Source organism: Perca fluviatilis, chromosome 21 (genome assembly GCF_010015445.1).
Source record: "Perca fluviatilis chromosome 21, GENO_Pfluv_1.0, whole genome shotgun sequence".
In the NCBI taxonomy this organism is placed as follows: Eukaryota; Metazoa; Chordata; class Actinopteri; order Perciformes; family Percidae; genus Perca; species Perca fluviatilis.
Window position 1 is genome coordinate 657,480 of NC_053132.1, and position 18,949 is coordinate 676,428.

At 39.5% G+C, this 18,949-nt stretch overlaps 1 pseudogene; it reads left to right on the forward strand.

The window, feature by feature from the left end:
- Positions 1-2,594: 2,594 nt before the first annotated feature.
- LOC120551424 lies at positions 2,595-17,782 on the forward strand (annotated as a pseudogene).
- The last annotated feature ends 1,167 nt before the right edge of the window (positions 17,783-18,949 follow it).

Consider the following 18,949-nt stretch of genomic DNA (forward strand, 5'->3'; position numbering starts at 1 on the left):
CCCGCAAGTTAGCTGCAATTGCTAATGTGAATCATTATCTGCTGTACGCGGGCGACAATAAATAGAGGCTGGCATTATGATGATCTGATGTCTTCACTTCTTCTCCTGTGTCTTTCTGTCTGGACTCTTGCTGTTCAAAAACTTTTACTTCCCTGTTCAAAAACAGAAGTGATCATAAATTGCTGCACTCTAGTGGCCACAGAGACAAACTACAACTCCAACTTCTTCAGGGGCAAAATATATACATATTATTACTTGGTATTAGTGTAGAGTCTTTTACCAACTCTTACTTTAGGCCAATGAGATGGGACCAGGAAAGAACTTGTATGGACGTGTCTTCAGCCGCCGTGTGCTTGACGACGACCAGAATTGCACATATTACATCGGTTTTTAAGATCACTGCATTGGCTCCCTGTGTGTTTTAGGATCGATTTTAAGGTTCTTTTGCTAGTTTTAAATGTCTTAATAGTGTTGGGTCTTCTTATCTTTTGGAACTCCTTTTATCATATGAGCCTTCGAACACTGAGGTCCTCTGGTATTGGCCTTTGATTATTCCCAAGGTCAGGACACACGCCACGGAGAAGCGTTGCCTGACGTCGGACCTCAGGGCTGCAGAGAATGTTCAAATTTATAAGAGCAGGCTTAAGACCTGTTTAACTTTACCGCGTGCTCAGTTACATTATTGTGTTACGTGTTTGTATGAGACGGTGTGTGGTTGTTTGTGGGTGTCTGGGGGATGCATTTATGTGATGGGGGGGGGGGTCAATTGCTTTTAATTGTAAAGCAACGCTACATTTTACATGTAGGAAAAGTGCTCTATAAATAAAGTTTGATTGATTGATTAATTGATTGACTCTGCATGCCAATAATCAATGTCCACAATCTGTCTGTTTTTTCGGTGCAGTGACCCATTTATTTTCTTGACGCCTGCTCACCATAGACACACATAACAATGACACGCAAACCTGACACACAAAAGCTGTCTGCTTTTCCCCTAGCCACACACACGTGTATCTCTGGCTATTATTTATCTGGGTGGAGCATTGCCTTCCCATCCTGGATGCATCCTGCAGAGGAACGAAATTCAATATCAACTCAAATATTTATATAAAGGAGGGACTGCTGCGTGCATCCCTAAATACACATTGTCAAATGCATGCAAGTGTGTATCTAGTTTTTTTTATGACATGTTTCTTGTCGCGTCTTAATTCTAGTGAAACGTAAATGAGAGAAAACTCTTAGAGATAGATGTGGGTTATAATATCATCCATTTATTATTTGCAACAGATACGAGACAAGTTTATTCACAGGCACATGATTAACCCAGCCACACCGCCTCCCTCACCAAGGTCAGCGACCCTCTGCCTGTGGCCGTACGCCCAGAAAGAGTCTCCCGGCACCGTCTGCTTGTAATTAATAACAGATCATGTAATAATTTGGCGTTTGGACTCACGGTTTTTAAATTAAAAAAGCTAATTGAGGGATACAATCATCATTAAATGGACATGTTTGACTGTCTACGCCTCCCTTCTCTACTCCCTCGCTGCACATATCACCATAGCAACAACTTCTGCCACACACACACACACACACACACCAAGTGCTGCTATTTATCACTACTCTAACTTTACCTTGCAAATCTGTTTCTATTTAATCTTTTATATTTTTAAATTTTTCTTTAGTTTTAGTTCACATTCTCAATTTCGATTTATATAACTTATTATTTATTATGTCTTGTTTTCATTATTTCCTTCCCAGCATTAAGCAAATATTTACACGGCATTCGGCTGGTAGTGCCGGATGTCTACCAGCCGGATACATCCTGCAGAGGAACGCAATTCAAAATCAACTCAAATATTTACATAAAGGAGGGATCTGCGCCTGCATCCCTAAATACAAGTGATCTGAGAGAGTTGTGGTTCTGTGAGTCCAATACCTCAGTGTACTTGATATATGTGTTGAAGTTCAGAGTCCCTCTTCCTTTATTTCTTCTTCTGTGTTCCTGTGTCTATAAATCCCTAGTGCCCCTCTCCCTCTCTCCTTTTAGTAATCCCGTTTTGGGAGAGAAGCTGGAGCGAGCCATTTTGGATGTCCTTAGATGTTCTTAGATGTGTCAGAGTCATGGTTTGTCACCAGAACAAACAGACATCATCAGATAGAGAACCTGGCGTCACGGGGTGTTGACTAAACACACCTCAACCTGGGTGGGACAATGCAGTAGTCGGTCCAGAACTCTGTTTATTAAAGAGAAACAGGATCTTCTGTTATTTTAATATCTAGCTGTGCTGACATTCATGTATTTGTTTTAAACTGAATACACAATTCAAAGTTCCTTGGAATTGTTTTGATTGAATAAGTATTGGTAAGAGGTCAGGTGATGTGACATCACAGCCTTCTGCAGATATAAGTAGAGGGGTTCTGACCGACTGAAGCAGATATAAGTAGAGGGCTTCTGACCGACTGAAGCAGATATAAGTAGAGGGCTTCTGACCGACTGAAGCAGATATAAGTAGAGGGCTTTCGACGGACTGGAAGCAGATATAAGTAGAGGGGTTCTGACCGACTGAAGCAGAAAGCAGCAGCTTGTTTCCTCTTGAAGACACGAAGACTCTTCAGTTCGACCTGCAGCTGAGTTCAGACAGGTAAGCATCCCACCAGAGACATTACAGAGACGTGACTAAATCAGCTGTGACCGAAAATGACATTTACAGCAAAGTTGAGCTGAAGTTTGTAACATTGCAATAATATTTAAAAAATTGCACGCCAACTGCTAAAATTTAAGGTAACATTAGTGCGTTAACTGTTCCAGCTGGATCGCTCTTTTGGGAAAAGAAAATTACTGAATTTACAAAAAGTTTGAGTTTGTTGCACGTCAACTATTAGAAACAAAGAGTGACAGTTATATGAACTTTCTTGTAATTGTGTGTAATACATTTTTTTAATTTGAACTTTATTTAAGTCTTTAAGGTAATATTAGTGTATTCACATTTCAGTTGGATCATATTTTGGGAAAAGAAAAATGTCATCTTTTATTCTGATCTGGTCCGTGTACTTTTGTTCATTCGATTCTCATTTCATAAACAGACTTAAAAAACAAAAACGAATGGTTATTTGATTTTTGTTTTAAAATACAACAATTGAAATCGAAATACAAGGCATTTTTTCCTTTTCATGGTCAAAAGGGGATGGGAGAAATTAAAAATATGCTGTGATTTTCATTTTCTATTTCATATAACAAAAATAAAATCACTTGCGAAATAGGAATGAAAAAAGGTTTGTTTTTTCATATTCAGAGACCGGATGTTGTCATTTCCAAGGCAACAGCGCCAGCCTAGCCTCCAGTAGTTGCTTTTAGCCCAGGCTAAAATTACTTTGGAAACCTGTGCCTTGATAATGCTTGTTGGGGATTTTATTTCATAATGTCACATGTATTTATTCCCCTCTCTCCCTGCCTCCCTCTGACTCTCTGTCTCTACCCGCCGCAGACAACTTCGCCCCAATCGAACCAGCTGAGGAAACAGACTTTCAGTTCAACGGCTGTAACGTTACCGTACGCCACCGTTAACAATCCCAGCAAACTTTCTGTTGCTGATCTGGCAGAGTCACCGGCGGTTCGGGGATCAGATCATGGGGATCAGACCTCCGGTGCTGGGTCTATTATAATATTAGCTGCTGCTGCAGCTAGCTACCAGCTAGCCACCAGCCCTGTGACCTCGGTCCCCGCGGTTCGCCCCCAGTGCTGACAGACTCTGGTCCGTCTGCAGACTGCGTTACCCGCTCTAGCTGAGCTTGGGAATCTGCGCCGCTCGTGATTTATTCATATTTTATTTTATTTGCAGATAGTGATATGCTATGATGCACTGATGTCAGGCAGGCTTGCTGCTGCTTTTAGTCTGAGTCTGTGAGATAACCAAACTTCCCTTAAATATAACGTGCATATAAATAGATGGAATAAATAAAAGTCCCTCGAAATACATAGTAAAACATACGGTAACGCTTTAGATTACAACCGGAAATTAATGCGTAAGTACCTGAAATTACAGCGTACTTTCGGTAATTATAGTGTACTTATATAGTAAGTAATGCGGTAATTATAAGGGAACAATTTATAATATTTGGGTAATAAAGGGAAAGGTAGGTATGGTGTACACCGAATTTACAGCCGCACTCACAGCCGTACCTTTCAGTAATTATAGTGTACTTATAAAGTATGTACAGCGTACCTTTCAGTAATTATAGTGTACTTATAAAGTATGTATATGTAATTATCAGGGAACAATTTATAATATTTGGGTAATATAGGGAAACAAACCAGGAAAGCTCGTAAGTACAACGAATTTACAGCGTGCACTTTCAGTAATTATAGTGTACTTATAAAGTATGTATATGTAATTATCAGGGAACAATTTATAATATTTGGGGAATAAAAACCAGGAAAATATATATAATATGCAATATTTCATATCTAAGGGCTAACTATTTTAATATTACATGGTATGTAGGCTATGACATATGCTAAAAAATATAGGGCTAAATGATTTATACAGTAATTCATAACTTAGTGGTAACTATTCAAATGTTAGGCCTATGTGATATAGCCTATACATGCAAAACAACAATCTTATGTTTTTAAGAGCAATAGCGAGAACACACATTCACTGAATTTGCTCTATCCCACTTGTCTCCATATAGCTGGTGTGTGGTGATGGTACTGGTGTCGTGTAACCATGGCTGCTTTCACATCATCCGCAGTGGTTTCTGCAAACTGTGTTGATTCAGAAGAGACCTCTGAAATGGTTGTAAAGTGTGCTGGGTCTTCATTCAATCATAAACCACATACCTTTTGTATTAATGTATTAAAACATATTTAGGCCTAAGTACCACGGGTACATATTCATTTCATAATGCATAATTATGTACCCCGTACTTACTGAACAACAAAACTTGAAATTCAGGGGAATGAGTGTCTGCTATGGTTTTATTTAAATTTTCAATAGCTTACCTTAAGAAAGTAAAAGAGTACAGGATTTGTTGGGTCATCAAGCAATATTAAAAATAGACAACTATGCTGAAAACAAGGCAAACAAAACTATAAATATTTTCTGCAGTTACAGTATAAATATACCATTGTTTTTGTTGTTACAGTGTAAGTCAAACTTGTTACCCCTTTGTTTCACGTAGTTACAGGGTAATTACAACATAGCGGGCTGTAAATTAAAGTGGCACTTCTTTACCCCTTGACTTACACGTAGTTACAGGGTAATTACAACATAGCGCGCGTGCAAATTAAAGTGGCACTTGTTACCCCTTGTTACACGTAGTTACAGGGTAATTACAACATAGCGGGCTGTAAATTAAACTGGCACTTGTTACCCCTTTGTTTCACGTAGTTACAGGGTAATTACAACATAGCCGGGGGTGTAAATTAAAGTGGCACTTGTTACCCCCTTGTTACACGTAGTTACAGGGTAATTACAACATAGCCGGCCGTAAATTAAAGTGGCACTTGTTACCCCTTGTTACACGTAGTTACAGGGTAATTACAACATAGCGGGCTGTAAATTAAACTGGCACTTGTTACCCCTTTGTTTCACGTAGTTACAGGGTAATTACAACATAGCGGGGCTGTAAATTAAACTGGCACTTGTTACCCCTTTGTTTCACGTGAGTTACAGGGTAATTACAACATAGCGGGTGTAAATTAAAGTGGCACTTGTTACCCCTTGTTACACGTAGTTACAGGGTAATTACAACATAGCGGGGTAAAATTAAAGTGGCACTTGTTACCCCTTTGTTTCAACGAAGCGCCGCAATTACAACATAGCGGGCTGTAAATTAAAGTGGCAACTTGTTACCCCTTGTTACACGTAGTTACAGGGTAATTACAACATAGCGGGGTGTAAATTAAAGTGGCACTTGTTACCCCCTTGTTTCACGTGAGTTACAGCGTAATTACAACATAGCGGGCTGTAAATTAAAGTGGCACTTGTTACCCCTTTGTTTCACGAGTTACAGGGTAATTACAACATAGCGGGCTGTAAATTAAAGTGGCACTTGTTACCCCCTTGTTACACGTAGTTACAGGGTAATTACAAAATAGCGGGGTGTAAATTAAAGTGGCACTTGTTACCCCTTTGTTTCAACGTAGTTACAGCGAATTACAACATAGCGGGCTGTAAATTAAAGTGGCACTTGTTACCCCCTTGTTACGTAGTTGCAGGGTAATTACAAAATAGCGGGTGTAAATTAAAGTGGCACTTGTTACCCCTTTGTTTCCCACGAAGCGTGCCGAATTACAACATAGCGGGGTGTAAATTAAAGTGGCACTTGTTACCCCTTGTTACACGTAGTTACAGCGTAATTACAACATAGCGGGGTGTAAATTAAAGTGGCACTTGTTACCCTTTGTTTCACGTGAGTTACAGGGTAATTACAACATAGCGGGCTGTAAATTAAAGTGGCACTTGTTACCCCTTGGTTACACGTAGTTACAGGGTAATTACAAAATAGCGGGGTGTAAATTAAAGTGGCACTTGTTACCCCTTTGTTTCAGAGCCACGTAATTACAACATAGCGGGGTGTAAATTAAAGTGGCACTTGTTACCCCTTTGTTACACGTAGTTACAGCCGTAATTACAACATAGCCGGGTGTAAATTAAAGTGGCACTTGTTACCCCTTGTTTCAACGTAGTTACAGCGTAATTACAACATAGCGGGCTGTAAATTAAAGTGGCACTTGTTACCCCTTGTTTCACGTAGTTGACAGGGTAATTACAACATAGCGGGCTGTAAATTAAAGTGGCACTTGTTACCCCTTGTTTCACGTAGTTACAGGGTAATTACAACATAGCGGGCTGTAAATTAAACTGGCACTTGTTACCCCCTTGTTACACGTAGTTACAGGGTAATTACAAAATAGCGGGGTGTAAATTAAAGTGGCACTTGTTACCCCTTTGTTTCAACGTAGTTACAGCGTAATTACAACATAGCGGGCTGTAAATTAAAGTGGCACTTGTTACCCCTTGTTACACGTAGTTACAGGGTAATTACAACATAGCGGGCTGTAAATTAAAGTGGCACTTGTTACCCCTTGTTTCAACGTAGTTACAGCGTAATTACAACATAGCGGGCTGTAAATTAAAGTGGCACTTGTTACCCCTTGTTTCAACGTAGAAGCGGGTAATTACAACATAGCGGGCTGTAAATTAAAGTGGCACTTGTTACCCCCTTGTTACACGTAGTTACAGGGTAATTACAAAATAGCGGGGTGTAAATTAAACTGGCACTTGTTACCCCTTGTTACACCGTAGTTACAGCGTAATTACAACATAGCGGGCTGTAAATTAAAGTGGCACTTGTTACCCCTCTGTTTCACGGTAGTTACAGCGTAATTACAACATAGCCGGGCTGTAAATTAAAGTGGCACTTTAATCAAACAAACAACTTCAAAACAGATTGTGAACTTTTCAATTTTAATGATATAGACATAAGTTAACATTTTCCCCCATTTTTTTTTTGCTCTTCCTTTGTTTCTTTCTTTTTCTTCTTCTTTTCTTCCCTTTCTCCGAGGAGTCTGATGATGAGGAGCTGGTGGAATCCCGCGAGTCTTGCTGTTCTGTATTATATAAAAGAGAAAAGAAATATTTGCAAATATGTTAAAAACCTACTTTTGCAAACTAGTCCCTTTTTTTGGCCAATCAGAACCAGACCAGTCTAGGACACCTCTCTGGACTCTCTAGATCAATAATTATCGAATTATTGATGTTTTACTTTTGGATGGCTATAACAGGGTCATTTAGAAAAACGGAATGAAACAAATTGCACCCACAACCAGTACTACTTTCAATTTGAGATTATGCAAAATAATCTCTTACCAGAAGTCTAGCATGGCTAAACTAAATGATTCAGTATGGTAATCAAATTTAGATTGATTTAGGCCAATTAGGTTCAAACCCAATGTACTCAAACCACAACTTAAATATCAAAAACAAAGAAAATTAGAAATATAAAACCAAATTAACCAAAAACTGAGATCTCTCATTTCATAGAGATAAACAGGGGAATACTAAATCAGTCTTTGTTCAACCCTGTTTCATTAGTTTAAGTGCACTCAAGTTCCTACCACCACCCTTAGCAGGTAAAACTGTCCATCCTGGCTCCTCAGAGAATGGAGTAGGGAAACGACGGGAAAATCCTCTGAGTAGTGGAGATGATGATGGCGAAGATCGAGTGAGCGGTAAGAAGATGGTGATGATGAAGATGAAACCCAGAAGGCAGTATGACGACAGTGACTTGAGCAGCACAGTTCTGTCTCTAGTAGAGTCTCACCAAAAAAACAGCCTGCACAAAATAGTAGAATAGTCACTCACTTGTCCATAGTAACAGTTCACTTGTGTTTCTCCTCAAGATACAAAATATTCTTACATACTACACATTTTAACCACATTTCACTTAAACATTTTAGCTTAAACTCAATGTTATTTGTCCATCTTAATTGACTAGCTAGCTTACAGAAAACATAGCAGTCACAACTAAAGGACGGAAAATACATACGTGTCTGTAGCTTAATTAACCAACAGCTAAGTTAACATTTTCCTAAATGTACAATGACAACAATTTCAATATTAACCATACCCTTTTATCAGGTTCATCAGGTTAGTAGCTAATTCCGACTGGCTTTAAAACACAAATCAAGCAACAATTCTCAAGGTAAACAACACCGACAGTAGTAATTTGCTGTTAGCTAGCTAGCAGCTAAGATAACTCACCGGAATATTCAATTCACACGCCGTTTGGACGGGGTCGGCAGCTCCACGACGTTGTATAACTTCTCTTTCACCCTTTAAAGAATCTCTCCTTGTTTATTGTTGCTAGTTTCCTACTTTAATCAAAGTGGTTAGACCATTTCAACAACACAGGAGCTACCTGCTGGCGCTACTATTGCGTCCACGTTAACTCTCTCCAGTAGCGGCCGGGGGAAGAGTTGAATGACAGGTGTTGAGAATCAATCAGATTGGATAAAATAACATATCTCCAATTCTGATTTGCCAGGGACGCAGCGAGGTGCGTCCGGAGGAGAATCTTTAAGAAACCAATTAGAGACCAGCTTCAGGTCACATGCTGGCCGAAAGTTTAAGGACTCACATACACATCCATTTTGGCGTCCCCTGCAGCCAAGAACCGAGGAAACATATTGAAACATAGAAAATAGTTAACGGATTAAAGCCAGTTTTTATTAAATGCTGAGGCTCTTACTACCAGCCGGCATATCGTATGAGTAAACTATTTTATTTTATTTTTCATTTTTTATTTCATTTTTTTATCATTTTTGTATACATTTATATTTACGCCCCAGCGCCCTCTATTGACAAGCCGCCACTGCAAACATAAGATTGTTGTTTTGCATGTATAGGCTATATCACATAGGCCTAACATTTGAATAGTTACCACTAAGTTATGAATTACTGTATAAATCATTTAGCCCTATATTTTTTTAGCATATGTCATAGCCTACATACCATGTAGCCTAATATTAAAATAGTTATCCCTTAGATATGAAATATTGCATATTATTTATATTTTTCCTGGTTTTTATTCCCCAAATATTATAAATTGTTCCCTGATAATTTCATATACATACTTTATAAGTACACTATAATTACTAAAAGGTACGCTGTAAATTCTGTGTACTTATGCCGTACTTTTCCTGGTTGTTACCCCTATATTACCCAAATATTATAAATTGTTCCCTGATAATTACATATACATACTTTATAAGTACACTATAATTACTGAAAGGTACGCTGTACATATTTTATAAGTACACTATAATTACTGAAAGGTACGCTGTGGTACGCTGTAAATTCGGGTGTACTTACCCGATACTTTTCCTGGTTGTTTACCCTTTATTACCCAAATATTATAAATTGTTCCCTTATAATTACCGTACTTACTTTATAAGTACACTATAATTACCGAAAAGTGCGCTGTAATTTCCGGTACTTACGCATTAATTTCCGGGTTGTAATCTAAAGCGTTACAAACATACATGTATTTAGGCTATTGAAGTATTATGACTAAAGCCTGTATTTCATGATCTATTTCATAGCCATATGTATATTTATGTAAAGGGGCAAAACAGAAGTTAGGCTACAGATTCCCTCAGCAGCAGCAGGGACATTCTAAAACGCTTAACGTGAAAAAGCTTAACTTTAATGTACCTAAACAATGATCAATCAAATATCAGTCAGTTATCAGTCAGATAACGTCCATAACGACTTTAGGTTAGATTTTTTGATCACTGTTTATAAACAGTGATCAAAAATCGCTTAACGAAAAAGCTTAATGGTTAACCACGTTAAGCTTTTTCCTTACAATTCCCTTAATGAAGCAGAAACCCTTAATGTCAGCTCACGTCCATAATAATTGTACTTTGGGTTAGATTTTTGGCCGTTTTCAGTGGTTATGAGGAGCAATATGAGAGAGAAATTTGGTAATCCTTGATCATTGCTCATTGATCATAGACGCGTAACGCCAGCTCTGCAGAGTCAGTCCGGGAGCGACGCGAGGACCGAGGTCACACCGGCTGGTGGCTAGCTGCTAGCTAGCTGCAGCAGCAGCTAATATTAGAATATTAGACCCAGCACCGGAGGTCTGATCCCCATGATCTGATCCGAACCCCGGTGACTCTCTGCCAGATCAGCAAGCTTAACGGCAGCAACAGAAAGTTTGCTGGGATTGTTAGGTGGCGTAACGGTTACGTTACAGCCGTGAACCGAAAGTCTGTTTCCTCAGCTGGTTCGACTCTCTTCCGGGCGAAGTTGTCTGCGGTGGGTAGAGACAGGGAGGCAGGGAGAGGGGGAATAAATACATGTGACATTATGAAATAAAATTCCCCCAAGGATTATCAGAGAGTATAGCTAGGTTTCCAAAGTAATTTTGGCCTGGGCTGAACACTGGTAGGCTAGGCTGGCTGTTGCCTTGGAAATAACAACATCCGGTCTCTGAATATAAAAAACAAGCCTTTTTCGTTTCTGTTTTCGAGTGATTTTATTTTTGTTATATAAAATAGAAAATGAAAATCACAGCATATTTTAAATTTCTCCCATCCCATTTCGACAATGAAAAGAAAAATGCCTTGTATTTCAATTTCCAAATGTCGTGTTTTAAAAACGAAAATAATACCTGTTTATGAAATGAAAATCGAATGAACGAAAAGTACACGGACCTGATCTTAGTGTATTTTTTTTAAGTGGAGCAGCGAGGCAGAGCAGATGGAATTGCGGTCTGTGTACTTTTTCGTTCATTCGATTTTCATTTCATAAAAGACAAACAAAACGATGGTTATTTTGGTTTTTCGTTTTAAAATACAACAATTGAAATCGAAATACAAGGCATTTTTTCCTTTTCATGGTCAAAAGGGGATGGGAGAAATTAAAATATGATGTGATTTTCATTTTCTATTTCATATAACAAAATAAAATCACTGAAATAGAAATGAAAAAAGGTTTGTTTTTTCATATTCAGAGACCGGATGTTGTCATTTCCAAGGCAACAGCCAGCCTAGCCTACCAGTGTTGCTTCAGCCCAGGCTAAAATTACTTTGGAAACCTGTGCTCTTGATAATGCTTGGGGGATTTTATTTCATAATGTCACATGTATTTATTACCCTCTCCCTGCCTCCCTCTGACTCTCTGTCTCTACCCTCCGCAGACAACTTCGCCCAAAGAGAGTCGAACCAGCTGAGGAAACAGATTTTCAGTTCACGGCTGTAACGCCATCACCTACCACCGTTAACAATCCCAAACGTTCTGTTGCTGATCTGGCAGAGAGTCACCGGGGTTCGGATCAGATCATGGGGATCAGACCTCCGGTGCTGGGTCTATTCTAATATTAGCTGCTGCAGCTAGCTAGCAGATAGCCTCCAGCCCTGTGACTCCGGTCCCCGGTTCGGGCCCCCAGTGCTGACTGACTCTGGTCCGTCTGCAGAGCTGCGTTACCCGGTCTAGCTGAGCTGGGAATCTGCCGCTGCGTGATTTATTCATATTTTATTTTATTTGCAGATAGTGATATGCTATGATGCACTGATGCCAGGCAGACTTGCTGCTGCTTTTAGTCTGAGTCTGTGAGATAACCAAACTTCCCTTAAATATAACGTGTATATAAATAGATGGAATAAATAAAAGTCCCTCGAAATACATAGTAAAACATACATGTATTTAGGCTATTGAACTATTATGACTAAAGCCTGTATTTCATGATCTATTTCATAGCCATATGTATATTTATGTAAAGGGGGCAAAAACGGAAGTTATAGGCTACAGATTCCCTCAGCTGCAGCCGGTGTTCTGTCGATCTATGCTGCCTTGTCGAAAAATGCTAACGGGGCGCAAATCGATAGTAGAGTCTATCGAGTCGCTACGCCTCATCGAAAATGTGCTTCCTTATGTGTTCCCATTTCCAATTGTGCAGGCAGGCTGAATCCCATAGAGATATAACTCTAACAGTATTGACATCTTATGTTTATTTGAGAATATTTTGATACTCCATTATATCTTTATTGAATATTTCAGTGGTAGCATATTCTGATAGACAAATATACCCTATCAAATAATGCTCCCCAACAGAATCATTATATATTGCACCACTCACTACCCAAGCACATGGAGTGACAGTGCACTGTCAGGAGATAAGGAGCATATTTTGATATTCTATTAAATTATATTTATTGAATATTTCAGTGGCAGTGTATTCTGATAGACAAATATACCCTATCAAAAGGTACAATGAATAAATTATTCATTAGATATTACTCCATTAACCACAGTATCGACCGTATGTTTCGACCGCAGGGTTGCATAGATTTTATGGGCGGGGAATCAGACCATGCTTGTGGGTCGTGTGCATGCGCAGAGCCGCTAAGTAGCACATCTCGATAGGTAGCATAGATCGATAGAACACCGGGACATTCTAAAACGCTTTAACGGAAAAAAAGCTTAACTTTAATGTACCTAAACAATGATCAATCAAATATCAGTCAGTTATCAGTTAGATAACGTCCATAACGACTTTGGTTAGATTTTTTGATCACTGTTTATAAACAGTGATCAAAAAACGCTTAACGTGAAAAAGCTTAATGGTTAACCACGCGCTTTTTCCTTACAATTTCCCTTAATGAAGCAGAAACCCTTAATGTCAGCTAACGTCCATAATAATTGTACTTTGGGTTAGATTTTTTAGTTTTTCAGTGGTTATGAGGAGCAATATGAGAGAGAAATTTGGTAATCCTTGATCATTGCTCATTGATCATAGAGCCGGTAACGCCAGCTCTGCAGAGTCAGTCCCGGGAGCGAACCGCGAGGACCGGAGGTCACAGGGCTGGTGGCTAGCTGCTAGCTAGCTGCAGCAGCAGCTAATATTAGAATATTAGACCCAGCACCGGAGGTCTGATCCCCATGATCTGATCCCGAACCCCGGTGACTCTCTGCCAGATCAGCAAGCTTAACGGCAGCAACAGAAAGTTTGCTGGGATTGTTAACGGTGGCGAACGGTAACGTTACAGCCGTGAACCGAAAGTCTATTTGCTCCGCTGGTTCGATCTCTTCGGGCGAAGTTGTTTGCGGTGGGTAGAGACAGGGAGGCAGGGAGAGAGGGTAATAAATACATGTGACATTATGAAATAAAATTCCCCCAAGGATTATCAAGAGTATAGCTAGGTTTCCAAAGTAATTTTGGCCTGGGCTGAACACTGATAGGCTAGGCTGGCGCTGTTGCCTTGGAAATAACAACATCCGGTCTCTGAATATAAAAAACAAGCCTTTTTCGTTTCTGTTTTCGAGTGATTTTATTTTTGTTATATAAAATAGAAAATGAAAATCACAGCATATTTTAAATTTCTCCCATCCCATTTCGACAATGAAAAGAAAACGCATTGTATTTCAATTTCAAATGTCGTATTTTAAAACGAAAATCAAATAACCATTCGTTTTTTTGTTTTTTAATACCTGTTTATGAAATGAAAATCGAATGAACGAAAAGTACACGGACCGGACCCCCGTGAGTTTGCTGACTGAACATTTATTCTTATCGTTAATTTAGAGCATCAGACAGATCTACATCAGCAGTTGATTCATTTCAGCAGAAATCTGACAATGAAGGTAAGTTTGTGAACTGATAGTTTACAAATCTCAAAGTTCTGAAACTGTAAAGAAGCTTAATATCAGTAGATTAGATTTTTGTTACAAGCAGTTGTGTAGTCTAATTTACTGTAGTGAGTAAACTGTACCTTTTGTTGTTGCTCCAAATGGGCCTTTCGAGGGGCACATATCAAAGTGTGGGGAAATACCTGGATCCCAAAAGTTGAACCTAAAGTCCAGTTTGTTTGATAAGTGTGAACACATTCATGCCCAAGTTAACTTGAAAAGGTGGTCTTATTACAGTTAATGTACTCTGGTAAGCTGGAAAAAGCATATTAGCTCAAAGGTTGTTGTTTCTTGTAGCGAAGGGATTTTCAGAACGCAACACACAGAGAGAGGAAGGGTCCTGATGTCTTTATCCGTGAAATGATCACGAACTGTTAACAAGCGCATTATGTGTGGGTGGCGCATTATATATATATATATATATATATATATATATATATATATATATATATATATATATATATATATACATATCTGGATACGGAATGTGTGAATATTCCATGTGGCCACCACGGAAAACAATGCCAATGTAAAGACAATGAGAAGATGACGTAGCATTAAGAGCGACAATGCTAGTGAGTAGTATGAAAGCCCGAAATACGCCGCTAGGGAGGTTGGTTGGGTTGGTGGATATGTCAAACAACACAGGACTTTCACCCAGGGGACCGGGATTGTGTCCCATGTGTCAACGATTCCTAAACGCTAACAGTCCGTTGTTCTTTTCCTAAATCCAACCTGTTGTTAATTTCCTAAATCCAACCTGTTGTTAATTTCCTAAATCCAACCTGTTGTTAATTTCCTAAATCCAACCCATCTGCTGTATACGGCCGTCCCATCCTTCGTTTCCTAAACGCAACACGTTGTCCCGCCCACCCACAACCTTTTCCTTAACTTAAGGGGCCGTGTTCATTTCAACTAATTCTGTGAGATCAGGTTGGAAAATGTACTTCCATTGATCCAGACTACTACAGGGACAACCCATGCAGATTATTTTTGTTAATTAGCCCAACCTTTTCTGTCTCTGAGTACTGACTTTGTCAACACCGCCATGAAGCTAAAGGCCTGTTAAAACACTTTGTAAGATTCAAACCTCAGTCAAAATGACATCTTTTCTGTTCCAGCTGGTTTCAGTCTTTCTCCTCCTGGCTCCACTGTTGGCCAGCTGCCAGCAGCTTCTACAACCGGTAGACTGTAGTGCCATCTATCAGCAAGACAAAAGCAAACCCAGTGGAGTGTACACCATCTATCCCGCCGGAGAGAGGTCTGCTGTCGAGGTACACTTTGCGCTGGCCGGCGTCATGAGACTAGCATGAGAGTGTCCCTATCACTCCCAATCAAAAGGCCATTTGACCCAAAAATGAGAATACCGTAAATCTTAAAAGTGGCGATTCGGTCCTAATTATGCTTTTAAACTAGAGTTTCTCACATACATTCACGAAAATACCCTAGGACGCATTTTGGCGAGAGTTACGCTTTAATAAGCCAATCCTGAACATGCGTAATTTTTTTTAACACATCAGGTAACAGTAGAAGTAATGAATAAAGATAGTTTCTGTCATTTAAGGTAGTTCTGATCACAATTTTGTTTATTTCTAGCATTCAGTTTTCTGATTAGTTTGTTTATATTAGTTATTTTGTTATACAAACGATTGGTCGGGCAAGACTTCGATACTGCCCAATCACTACTACACAGACTCTGGTTGCAAAATTACAAGATGGAAGAGTTTGCAAAATAATAGTTTTCGATCAATTATATCGTGTTTGTGATCATTAGGAGCCAAAATCGAAATCACAGTCAAAATTTCGAATAATTGTAGAGCCCTAGTACCCGGGATGCAAACATGTGTTTCCTAGGATGGCAATGGAATTTACCGCCCTACTCTGCATCTGATTGGCTAGTATTTATGGCCTTCATTAGTTGGATTGGTTAGGTTTAGGTACTGTAATTCATGTTATTGAGTTTTATTTTAATTTCAGTAAATTCTGCTGAAAATTGTTCATCCAAAAAATTCTGGGTGGCCGTGCTCATTAGTGTAAACTTAATTTACAAATTTAAACCACTAAATTATCACATTTACTGATGAATGTGTTTGTGTGTAGGTGTACTGTGACATGGCTTCAGAAGGAGGACGGTGGACGGTGAGTATTCAGTCAACCTGTTTGACCTTCATAATAAATCACATTCGAGTAAAAACCTTGTTGTCTCGAAACATGATCTGTCAGATATCTTGTGTGTTTAGCTAGTTAACCACCCATCCCCCGCCCCTAGGTGTTCCAGAGGAGGATGGATGGCACAGTGAACTTCATCAGGGGCTGGGATCAATACAAGATCGGCTTTGGTAATGCTGCTGGAGAGTACTGGCTCGGTGAGAAATGAAACCAAACTAACTGTCATGACTTTATGAAAATCATTTTTAATCAAGTACACACATTAAACTCTTCCAGAAATGGAACTGTGGCCAGAAAAGTTTAGTCTTTAGATGAGTTACTCTTTTCCTGAATTTAAATGTCAGTGTTTAATCGAGTTATCTACACATCTGTACAACACAACTGTTACCAATTTGCACAGATGTATAAATGTGTGTGTGTGTGTGTTTTTTGTGTGTGTGTGTGTGTGTGTGTGTGTGTGTGTGTGTGTGTGTGTGTGTGTGTGTGTGTGTGTGTGTGTGTGTGTGTGTGTGCAGGTCTTGACAACATCCACTATCTGACAAATAACAAGAAGAGTGAGCTGCTGGCGACATGGAGGACTTTGGAGGAAAAAAAGTGGTTCCTCGGGTACTCTTCGTTCTCCGTCGGTGCAGAATGTGACGGATTTGTGCGGAATGTGTCTGGATTCATTAATGGAGGGGCAGGTGAGTGGGTTGCTTTTTTTTCAATCATCCATATATAGTATTTATTTATATTTCTTTTTTTTCAAGAGCATCAGAAATATATCATATACTTTTGACAAACACTGTGTTTCTGTAGGAGACTCCCTGAGTTATCACAACGGAATGAAGTTCACCACCTTTGACAAAGACCAGGACACCTGGCATGGGAACTGTGCCAGATCATTCCTGGGCGCGTTCTGGTACAACGGCTGTCACTATGCAAAATCCAAACGGTGTTTATCATTGGGGAGCTGACAGCACTATCTATGCTGTTGGAGTGAATTGGTACCATTGGAAAGGTCATAACTACTCCCTGAAGACCATCAGCATGAAGGTCCGTCCTGTGCTGTAGTTCTCCAGGACCAACGTCCAGCAGAATATCAGCTCATCTCTTGTGATTTATTTCTCTTTCTCTCATTAAGCATTTAATCTCACAACAGGTCTTATTTTCCTGAAACTGGGCACCAGCACAAGAAAACCAACTGACGTTTGTAAGTCTTGTTACCGTCTGTGGTGGTGTAAAGTAGAGCTGCACAAAATGAGAAAAATATGCGATAAGTTGTTGACTATGGCGATAACAATATCCCTTGCAATAAATAAACAGATATTCAAGTGTTCTCAGTTCTACTGCTCAGTACTCTACTAAAATCACAACAAACAATAATTTCCAACATTCTTTTATTGAACAAATTGAACATTGAAATTAATATAAACGGCCAAAATAATGAAAGTTACATTTTACTTTACTTTTAACATGATGCAGCCTTTAGCGGACGTGTTTATTATGCCAGCATTGCATAGCGATTTAAAAAAATATTGTGCAGCCCTAGTTTAAGGCTGTCGCGCTCCGCTGCAACGTGGAAGAAAAGTCAGATGTGTCTCCAGTTGGGCGGCTGCAGCAGGAAAGTAGGGCCCATAATCTTTAAATGGAAACACATACATAGTCTGATCGGTGTTAAATCACTGCATGAACGGCTAACACAAGTCTAAAAGAGGAAAAAGGTATAAAATGAAACCATCTTTGTAGTTCAGGACAGTCAGTTGATGTTTGGTGGAGGTTTGAAACTCTAATGTGAATCTTTATCTGCTGTACGGGTGACAATAAATAAGAAGCTGAGCATTAAGATGATCTGATGTCTTCACTTTGTCTCCTGTGTCTTTCTGTCTGGACTAATTTTCTAATTCAAAAATGTATATTATTTTTCACATTTGGATTTTATATTTTAGTTTGAAAATAGTTTTTCAGTGTGTTTGTTAGATTTATTTTTAGACAAAACACTCGACTGTGTCCCTCATGAGTTCAGTTGTGACTTCCTGTTCTTGTCTTTGTATTTCATTTCAAGTGTAGAGAGGGAGAGCTGTAACCTGACTCCACCAAATGGATCACTTCACATTTGCGCGCGCATATCCATCTGGGAACATACCGTTGGAGAACTTTTGGGGAAGGGGCGGAAAATCCTGATTATCTGATTGGATAAACCATCTGTCTATCACCACCTATAGTTGGTGATAGACGGGTCAATCAACCAATCAGATCAAACTCTGTCGAAACCAGTCGGAGAAGCAGAAAAATCATCTTTTCCTCCGCGAAAAGCCCTCCAGTGCGCTTTTTTTTTTGCTCTTCTTTCAATGAAGGAATACTTTCTAATTCAGATAAAACTTGCTGCGATAGCTACGCTCATCTCATCCGTGGAAGTCGCCACGTAGTTTAGACTGAACAGTCGTCTTCGTTAGACGCCACACCTAAACCCGCCTCAAAACCAACACTGATTGGTCGGGCGTTTGCGTAACGGCTCCAAATTTTTTCTATCGCAAGATGCCAGACTGATCTGGGAGGAGAAAACTGGAGCTCGCCAGATCAGGACGGTCCCAAGAGGC